The sequence below is a fragment of the Hyperoodon ampullatus genome, assembly GCF_949752795.1.
Source record: "Hyperoodon ampullatus genome assembly, chromosome: 18".
In the NCBI taxonomy this organism is placed as follows: domain Eukaryota; kingdom Metazoa; phylum Chordata; class Mammalia; order Artiodactyla; family Ziphiidae; genus Hyperoodon; species Hyperoodon ampullatus.
In genome coordinates this window covers 1,365,398-1,374,889 of record NC_136931.1, presented here as the reverse complement: position 1 = coordinate 1,374,889, position 9,492 = coordinate 1,365,398, and the positions used below count along the sequence as shown (strand labels likewise).

At 54.6% G+C, this 9,492-nt stretch overlaps 1 long non-coding RNA gene across 1 annotated transcript; it reads left to right on the top strand.

Annotated features, from left to right (window-relative positions):
- On the top strand, positions 1-664 carry LOC307066469. Its single transcript, XR_013811377.1, has 2 exons — positions 1-118; positions 344-664. It is a non-coding gene; the product is annotated as an uncharacterized lncRNA (long non-coding RNA).
- Positions 665-9,492: the final 8,828 nt, after the last annotated feature.

The following is a 9,492-nucleotide window of genomic DNA, read 5'->3' as shown; positions in this document are numbered from 1 at the left end:
AGTGTGTTCTCTGAGCCACAGAAGAAAGGTCACCCGTGAACCTCAGTGATTTATGCTCTGCCATGGTAGTGACGTAAGGGACGGCACAGACGTTCATGACACATCTGTTTTGTGCCAGGTACTGTGCTAGGCGCTCCATCCCACATCACCTGGGTAACTTCAGTTTTATGGTTTATAATTTAAGTATTTACTCTAGAGTGAATGTGTCACCCCAGATTCGTTATGTTGAGACCTAACCCCCCAGTGTGATGGCGGTAGGAGGGGGGCCTCGGGGGGTGATGAGGTCATGGGGAGGGGGCCCTCATAAAAGAGACCCCACAGAGTTCCTCACCCCTTCTTCCAGGTGAGGAAACAGCAGGAAGACACCACGCGTGAACCTGGAAGGGGCTCTCACCAGACACTGAATCTGCCAGCACCTTGATCTTGGACTTCCAGCCTCCAGAACTGTGAGAGCTCAGTGGTAGTTGTTTAAGCTGCCAGCCTGTGGTGGTGTTTGGCATAGCATCCGGAACAGACGAAGACAGCACTACATGTACGTGATTTAGAGAGTGAGTTACCAGATCCCCTTGTGTACCCGCCGCCCAGGTTCCAGCTCACCAAAGGCAGCCACTTGTAAATCTCTTATATTTCTCTGTGCTTCTAAATAATCTGCTTATTTCCCCTCTTTCTTTCTCTCTTTCCTTTATTTCCGTTTTCAATGGTGTCTGTTGATTACCACCAAGCAGGAATGAGGAATTCTCTTCCAACCCCACCGTAGTCCTTCCTCCCCGACACAGTTAAATGGTCTCAGTGTTACGATCGTGTAAACCGTCTTCACGGTTGAACATGTAGGCATAAATGCCTGACTGTGTGCATGTGGGCAAAGGCTCCCTTATGTAATGGGGAACCCTGAACAAACAAGCCCCCTGAAAGAGGGCTGGACGTAGACCCCCAGGCTGACACAGTGAGCCCCAAGTGTCCTGAATGGTCAGTCTACATGCACGTATAAGATAAACTCATCATAGGGCCTCTATTTTCTGTTTGTTTGTTTTTTTTTGTCTAAGAGGCGTGGGTTAATGCCTGTTGGGTCATGGTGAGGGTGATGAACCAGACGGAGAAACTTTAAGACACATGTCCACACGTTCTGATTTGCTCCATTAAAACATGTTTCACGGGCATGGTGGTAGGTGCAGGGAAAACGGAGTCAGCTAGAATTGTCAAGGTCGAGGGGCAACAGCGAAGCCTGGAGCATCTCCCACAGTCCTCAGATTTCCTGTCTTCTTTCTGAGCGTTTTTTTTAATGTGGTAAAATATACGTAACGTAAAATTTACCATCTTAACCATTTTCAAGTGTGCAGGTCAGTGGCAGTAAGGGCCTTCACGCTGTTGTGCAGCCATCACCACCGTCACCTCCAGAGCTCTCTCATCTTCCCAAACTGAGGCTCTGTCCCCACTAAATACTGACTGCCCAGCCCTCCTCCAGCCCCTGGCAGCCACCCTTCTACTCTCTGTGTCTGAATTTGTCCACTCCAGGGGCCTCATATAAGTGGAATCCTATAGGATTTGTCCCTGCGTGTCTGGCTCATTTCCCTGAGCATAATGTCCTCAGGGTCCATCCATGTGGGAGCAGGTGCCAGAATTTCCTTCCTTTTTAAGGCTGAGTAATAATATTCCGTTGTATGGACGGACCGCGTTTTGCTCGTCCATTTATCCGTCAGTGGATATTTGTGGTGCTGCTGCCTCTTGGCTGTTGTGAGTGATGCTGCTGTGAACGTGGGCGTCAAACATCCCTTAAAGTTCCTGCTTTCAGTTCTTTTGGGTAGAATTGCCCAGTGGTAGAATCGCTGGCTCATGTGGAAGTTCTGTGTTTAAGTTTTTGAGGAACCTACAGACTGTTTGCCACGCGCCGGCACCATTTTACATCTCCAGCAACGGTCACAAGCTTCCCGTTTCTCTGTGTCCCCACTGACTCTTGTTCTGTTCTTTTCTTCTTTTTTGCGGTGGCCATCCTAAGGGCCGTGAAGTGTGAACTGGTGTCTCATTGTGGTTTGATGTGCGTTCCCAGGTTTCCTTTTATTTGTGGTGATTTCTCATTGTTGATGGGAGAGCATGTGGGATGGCGTTTCTCAAACGTTGGCACGCGTACCAGTCACCCAGGGAGTGTGCTGCGATGCAGGTTCTGAGCCAGGAGGTCTGGGCGTCTGCCTGTGCAGCCAGCGCCCCAGGTGCCGACGGCAGAAGCTGCTGGGTGAGGGCCACACCGTGAGCAGCAAAGGTAGATAACACAGGGCACAGGGGCCCTGCAGTCAGGCCGGCCCAGCGTGTGGGCAGCTTTCTTAGCCGCAGAGAGCACATTTCCTACAGCAGAGCAGTGCTCCCTGAAGGGACTTAATGGATGGGAGGTGGCTTGAAGAGATGATACACATTTGTACGTAGATGTTTCTTTATTGCCCTTTCGTTTCAATTTAGTCCACTCTGGAGATCCTCAGCGGCGAGGTTATTCTGGAACCTGGGACGTGTGAAACACCAGGGGGTGAGGCAGTGGGAGATGGAAAGGGAGCGAGTCTCCTCTCCCGGGGGAGGTGACCTTGGTGGGGGAGGACTCGCTACTTACAGAAAAGGTGACGTTGCAGAGGTGATGAGGTGCAGGTAGACTCCACCGCGAGGTAGTACACGTGGGTGATGCGGACCGTGTGGTCCAGGGCAAGTGTACGGAAGAGGAGTTGGGGGGTGGAGCCGGGGGGGCGGGGGCACCGAGGACTGACGCTGGTGGGGGGGACATTCTGGCAGTGGAGGCAGTGGGAGCGACTGAGCGGGAGCACGTTGTCCCTCCAGGAGGAAGTTCCTCTCTCCTCCAGGCCAACCCAGCAGCCAGGCGGCAGCCAGACCCTCGTGTGTGCTGGCGGGAGCACCCATTCAGAGCGAGAAGGGCCCAGGGCCCCAGATTTCACTCCCCACCTCGTTTCTCACTGTCCTCTTCGTCATCTTCTGAAGTCCCGTGGGACTTCTCATCTTGGCCCTGGAAATGAAGGGCTTGAACTCGGCGACCTCTAAAGGCCCAGGACTCTGACCCTGTGCCCGCACAGCGAGCCCGTCTCCGTGGGTCCCGGCGCTGGCTCGAGGCTTTTCTGCAAAGGACTGGGTGGCAAACACCATTGGCTTCCTGCATCTTCCAGCTCGGCTGCCACGACCTGCCTTTGCCGTGGCAGATCCAGAGCAGCCCTAGAAAACGAGCAAGTGACAGGGACACGGACACGGAGGTGTGAATCTCATAGAATTTTCAGGCCACAAAATCTTCTTTTGATTTTTTTGGTATTTTTTTTACAGTGGTAAAATATACATAACACAAAATTTCCGTTTTAACCGTGTTTAAGTATTTAGTTTTAAGAGCATTCACGTTGTGGTGCAGCCGTCACCACCACCCGCCTCCAGAACTTTCTCACCGTCTTAAACTGAGACTCTGTCCCCATTAAACACTGGCTCCCTGGCCCTCACAGCCACCATCTACTTTCTGTCAGTCTGACTCTGACCCCTTTAGGTCCCCACGTCAGTGGAATCACACAGGACATGCCTCTTTGTGTCTAGTTTATTTCACCGTGCATCGTGTCCTCAGGGTCACCTGTGTGGCGAGCATCACAGTTTCTTTCCTTTTTATTGCTGAGCAAAGTTCCGTTGTACAGATGGACCACACTCTATTCATCCATCAGTGGACACTGGGCTGCTTCCACCTCTTGACCATTGTGAATAATGCTGCTATGCCTTTTTTAAAAAAATATTTATTGATTGATTTGGCTGCGCCGGGTCTTAGTTGTGGCATGTGGGCTCCTTAGTTGCAGCACACGGGCTCCTTAGTTGTGGCATGTGGACTCTTCGTTGTGGCACGCATGTGGGATCTAGTTCCCTGACCAGGGTTCGAACCTGGGCCCCCTGCATTGGGAGCACGGAGTCTTAGCCACTGGACCACCAGGGAAGTCCCTGCTATGTCTTTTGCTTTTCTTTGATATAAGCATTCTCAGCTCTTGGGCTGTCCAAAACAGGTCGGGAGGGCTCGGTTTGGCCCCTGGCCGTGGCTCACTGACCCTGCTCTCAAACAAAACGGTCCCAAATCACATTCTGTGCTCCGCTTTGCATTGCCTTGTAAGTATCCAGGAACTGCCCAGGCTCACCAGCCATCCCCATCTAGAGAAAACGGATCTCGGTGGAGTGGCCCAGGCTGAGGGCTGTCTGGGTCTGCAGGGAGGACAGTCCAGCCCCTGCGTCGGCTGTCCCGGTAGCCACTGCAGGGGACACCCGCCCTCCCCTTTTCTTCTTGATAACTTTTCCCCCCCAGGGCCATTGTTTCTGGGTAAAAGTTTTCCTGTTTATTACGGAATGTTTGATGCACATGAAAGAATACAGGTCATGTGGTCATTTAAAGCATCAAAAAATGAAGCCCTAGCCTCTACCACTTACTTGGAGAACTCCGACCAGTTTTCCCAAGTACCTGGTGCATCTCCCATCCTGGTCCACTCGCAGATGCAAGGAGGTGGGTGGCCCTGCTTTCTGTGAGGTCTTGTCTCTACACAACACTTCCCGTGTCTGAGCCTAGCTCTTCTCATAGTTACGTCTCTAAGGACCCCTGACTCTTCCTTATAGGATGAATTGAGTGTCAAGAGGACCCAGCTGCAGAGGACCTGCTGGCATCCTGGGAAGGTGAGGATGACAGAGTAGTGGGGTTGGTAGCAGAAATGGAGAAACAGAGCTCAGTTCACGCTCCACGCGAAGACTCGTGGGAGGTCACCCCGGCCTTCAGGCTTTCAAGATTACCTTCCATTGTCTCCCTCTTGAGGGAAGAGCTGTGTAACTTTCTAATAATCACAGAACGGAAGGTTCTGAAGGCTTCAGAGTCCTTCTAAACTTTGCTAAGTTGTGCGTGCTCCTCTGATCATTCACAAACTTTCGTTGGGGTCCTCCTCCAGCAGGTGCTGTATCGGGTGAGCGGGGAGGTCGGCAATCTCCTTGTGGAGGTGAGACAGCTTCTAAAAATTGAACAAAGGGGGCTTCCCTGGTGGTCCAGCGGTTAAGACTCCGCACTCCCAACACAGGGGGCCCAGGTTCGATCCCTAGTCAGGGAGCTAGATCCCACATGCCGCAACTAAAGATCCCGCGTGCCACAGCTAAGGCTTGGTGCAGTCAAATAAATAAATAAATAAGTATTAAAAAAAAAAAACTGAACAAAAACACAGCAGAGAGAGTGGCACGGGAGGCCACAGGTGACAGCGGTGGGTCGCTGGGAGATGCAAATATAAGCTGTGGTCCCGCGGGCGTGGCGACAGCCTGGAGAATGAGTGATTGTAACTGAGTCTTGAGAGCAAAGCCAGTTGGTGACATGGATGCACTGGAACGAGGACTGTCTGTGGACAGGGAGACCTCTAGAAGGTCACCGCGGAGGTCTCTGACACTGTCCTCTTCTGTGACGTAGGCTAAGGAGATAAACTGTCACAGACAGTGACAGTCTGGAATGGAAGGTCTGGACCAGCAGGGGAGCGGCAGCGAACAGAGTCTGAGGCCTGGAGGAGTGAGATGGGAAGAAAGCACAGGGTGCGTCGAGGGCCCAGGGCTGGAGCCGGAGGGCAATCATGGCAAATTCCACCCATGAAAATTCTAGAAAGTGCCATCGAATCTGTAGTGACAGCAAGCAGATCAGTGGTTCCCGAGGGGGTGGGGTGGATGGCTTAGGAAGGGGCAGGAGACAGCTTCCTGGGGGTGGATGTGTCTCTTCCGTCAGTGGGGGCGGGGGGTCACAGGTGCTCATCACACGTGGATGCCAGCGTACGCGCAAGTGACCGCATGCCAGCTCCATCTCAGTGAAGCAGGTTTGATCGCGCAGGCTTTCCTGTGAGGCCCAGGGGATGCTTTTGAACTGAAGGGCTCAGAGAGGGTGGGAGAGGGTTCCCGCTGTCGTCTGAGGGTAACACACTCATGGTGTCAGAGGCGTTGTCTTTGCCCAGCTGCTCATCTAAAAGTACTTGCCTTCAGTATTGGAACCGAGAGGGCAGCGCGGGAAGAAGTTCCACAAGTGGGGAATGAAGCTGAATCTGGAGGAGGGCGGGGTGTGGGTGATGAGCCCCCTCCGCTCCGCCTGCTCGCGTCTCTTTTTTCTTTTAATGTATGGATTTTAAATTAATTAATTTATTTGGGTGCGTCCGGTCTTAGTGGCAGCACGCAGGATCTTTGTTGTGGCACGCGGGACCTTTCATTGCAGTGCATGGGCCCATCTTTGCAACGTGCGGGCTTCTCTCTAGTTTTGGTGTGCAGGCTCCAGAGCACGCAGCCTCAGTAGTTGTGGCGTGTGGACCCTCTAGGCTCTCTAGTTGTGGCGCGTGAGCTCTAGAGCGCGCCGGTTTAGTTACTCTGTGGCACGTGGGATCTTAGTTCTCCGACCAGGGATCGAACCCACGTCCCCTGCGTTGGAAGGCAGATTCTTAACCACTGGACCGCCAGCTAAGTTCCTCGCGTCTGACATTTGTGTCTCCGTCCTCGAGTATAGACCCAGCGCACGCGTGCACATGTTCAAGAAGCATGAGTTTCAGGAGCGTCTCCTGAGTGCAGGGCCTCCTGCAGGGCCTGATGCCATCGTGAAGAGACTCAGAGGCACTGTATCCACCAGCACCATGGCCTGAGCCCTAACCTCGTCCGTCTGCGTGGCCCCTGGTCCCCCCGTATTGAAATGACTGACGTTTTCCCAGGAGCAGCTCACTCTACCCTGGATCCCATTCCCAGCTGCCATGTCTGACCCGAGTTTGGGTCTCTGCTCTGCCATTGGCCAGTGGACCTCTCACAGTCCCAGCCTGTGTGCGCTCCCATTCCCTACAGAATCCTTTCTCTTGGAGCCTGTTGGGAGGTGACACAGCTGGCAGGGAGCCAGCATCACCCTGGAGGCCCCATGTTTGGACATGGGATCTTTACAGAGGGGATTAAACTAAAATGAAGCCAGTAGGTAACCCTGATGACTAGGGAGATAAGAAAATAGGACCCAGGGCTTCCCTGGTGGCGCAGTGGTTGAGAGTCCACCTGCCGATGCAGGGGACACGGGTTCGTGCCCCGGTCCGGGAAGATCCCACGTGCCGCGGAGCGGCTGGGCCCGTGAGCCATGGCCGCTGAGCCTGCGCGTCCGGAGCCTGTGCTCCGCAACGGGAGAGGCCACAGCAGTGAGAGGCCCGCGTACTGCAAAAAAAAAAAGGAAAGAAAATAGGACCCAGACACATAGGGGAACGACCACGTGAGGAACTGGGGAGAAGCCGGCCTTGGGAGGAGCCACCCTGCCAACCCCTGGATCTGGGTCTCCAGGACGCTGAGACAGGAAAGGTGTGTGTTAAGCCGCCGGGCTTGTGGTACTTTGTCATGGGTTATAACACACCAGTTCCCCAGATCTTAGGAACAAAGGCACAGAGCAGGCTGCTGTGCATATGTAACTGTAGCCGTTAACAGGGACCCTCTGTGGGCTCTTCATTGGCCCCAGGGTTATCCCCGCTCTTGCAGGTATTTGGCGATCTTGAGAGGTGCCTTCCGGCCGCATCTGCCAGTGTCTTGTTGCTGAGCTTCCTGTGAGAGGTTTACGGTTCCAACAGAAATGCTTAAGGTCTCACTGAGACCCAGGGCGCTGGGCTCCCGGAGGCAGAGTGCGGAGGGCTGTTCACCAGGGGCTGCGGGCTGCCTACCTGCCTTCAGCCCCCAAGCCCGGCTCGCAGCAGCCCGTGTCAGCCCTCCTGTGGACCAGTCGCTCCAACCTCCCTTTCCTCTTTCTCCTCAGCTCTTCTGTCTTGTTTCCCAAAGCCCGGTCAGCTCTGAGAAGGTGAGTGTCTCCTGCTGTTCTCCTTCCTTCCAGCCCATCTCCCTCTGCCTGCCCTCCTCCTCCCCCAACCAGGCGTGGGAGGGGACCCGCTTCCCGTGTGGATTCCAGAGCTCCTCTTCCTGCACGTCCGGCCGCCCTCTGACCATCTCACCCCACGCCCTGGCCCTGGGTCAGAAACGTATCTGCTCTCCTGATCTGGCGCCTTATTTCTGGTTTCCAAGTGAAAGGAAAGCTCAGAATTGCTTACTGAGCAGCAATGTGGTGGTTTAGGAGCCAAGACTACAGACTCCGGAGCCAGAAACCCCAGCCCTGCCATGGACCCGCCGTGTGGCTTTGGACGAGCTGCTTGGGCCTCTGTGCCAGCGTCCTCCCTCACGGGATAAAGCCACGAGAGGGGTCATGTCAGCGCCACGCCATGTCCATCCGCAGTAACGGTTGATTATTGTTGGTCCCCAAAGAAGCTCTCAGGTGAGTGCAGTCGCCCTTCAGAAGAAACTGTTCATTAAATCAGGAGTAAATAATGCAGCCCCTATAGCTTCCAGCTTTCTGAAACGAGGGCTCCAGGCATGGCGTCGTTTACTGTGTGCACGAGGCTGGGGTGGACAGCTGGCGTCCCGCCCGCACTCCTTGGCCTCCCTGTTCGAGCCAACCACTGTGGAAAGTATTTCCCTCATCAGGGGACACGTGCACCCAGCTTACCTGCTTTCAGACACCTGCACATGCGGTCCTGCAGCCCAGCTGCCCCTGTAAATAGATCTGGGGCTTGATTCATGCAGCCTGGATGAGCCCAGGAGGCTGCTTGCCAGGCCTCCTGGGGCTGATGATGGTTATTACGTTTGTGCTAAGCAGAGCAGACCCCTATCCAAGGGCGGGAAAAAGCTGTGATTGTGAGATAAGCCCCAGAGCTGGATCGAAGCGGGAAGAAGGTCTGGTTTAGACCAAGGCTCGCCTTGTCCCCTCTTTATTCGCCCATTCCCTTGGTGTTTGTCCAGGGTCCGTCCCGGGTCAGATAGAGGTTAGGCACGTGGGATACAGAGGCTGCCACCATATGGGGGGTTCGTGGGAGAAAGTGACCTCGTGTGCGATGCTAAGGATGACAGGCTTGAACTTGAGACTGCGGGGCAGACAGCCTGTCTGAGGCCGGAACGGCGCTAGCTGAGCAGGTAGTGGAGCCGCCCTTGGGGTGCAGGATGGAGGCTGAATGGGAGATGGCAGTGGGGGCCGGGAGGATCCTTCCACTGTCAGCCTGGGAGATGGCCATGAAGGTCGAGGTGAAGATGCTGGTCTGAGAAGGCCTGAGAGGTGGAACTGGCTGACTGTGGGGAAGGTGAGTACAGGGCCCGTCTCTCGTGATGCCCGTGTGAGGAAACCACATGGCCTCGGAGAGTCATTTCCGGAGTCAGTGGATCAAGCAGGAAACACGTCAGGGCAGAGCTCCCCCGAGTGACCGGTGGATGGCTCCCTGGAGCAGCGGACCCACCTCCCAGCTCCTCCTCGGGCGGCCCACCTGCCACTCCGGCCCTGAGGGCTCACGTTCACACTCGAGAGTCCCGTGTAGGGTCGGGGGTTCCCACGCCCGCCCAGACGATTAAGGGCCCCAAAGAGCTAGTTCGTGTGGAGGCTTCCATCTGTTTTTACCCATTTCGGGAATTAAATTTGCTGAATTCGTTTACTAAGTT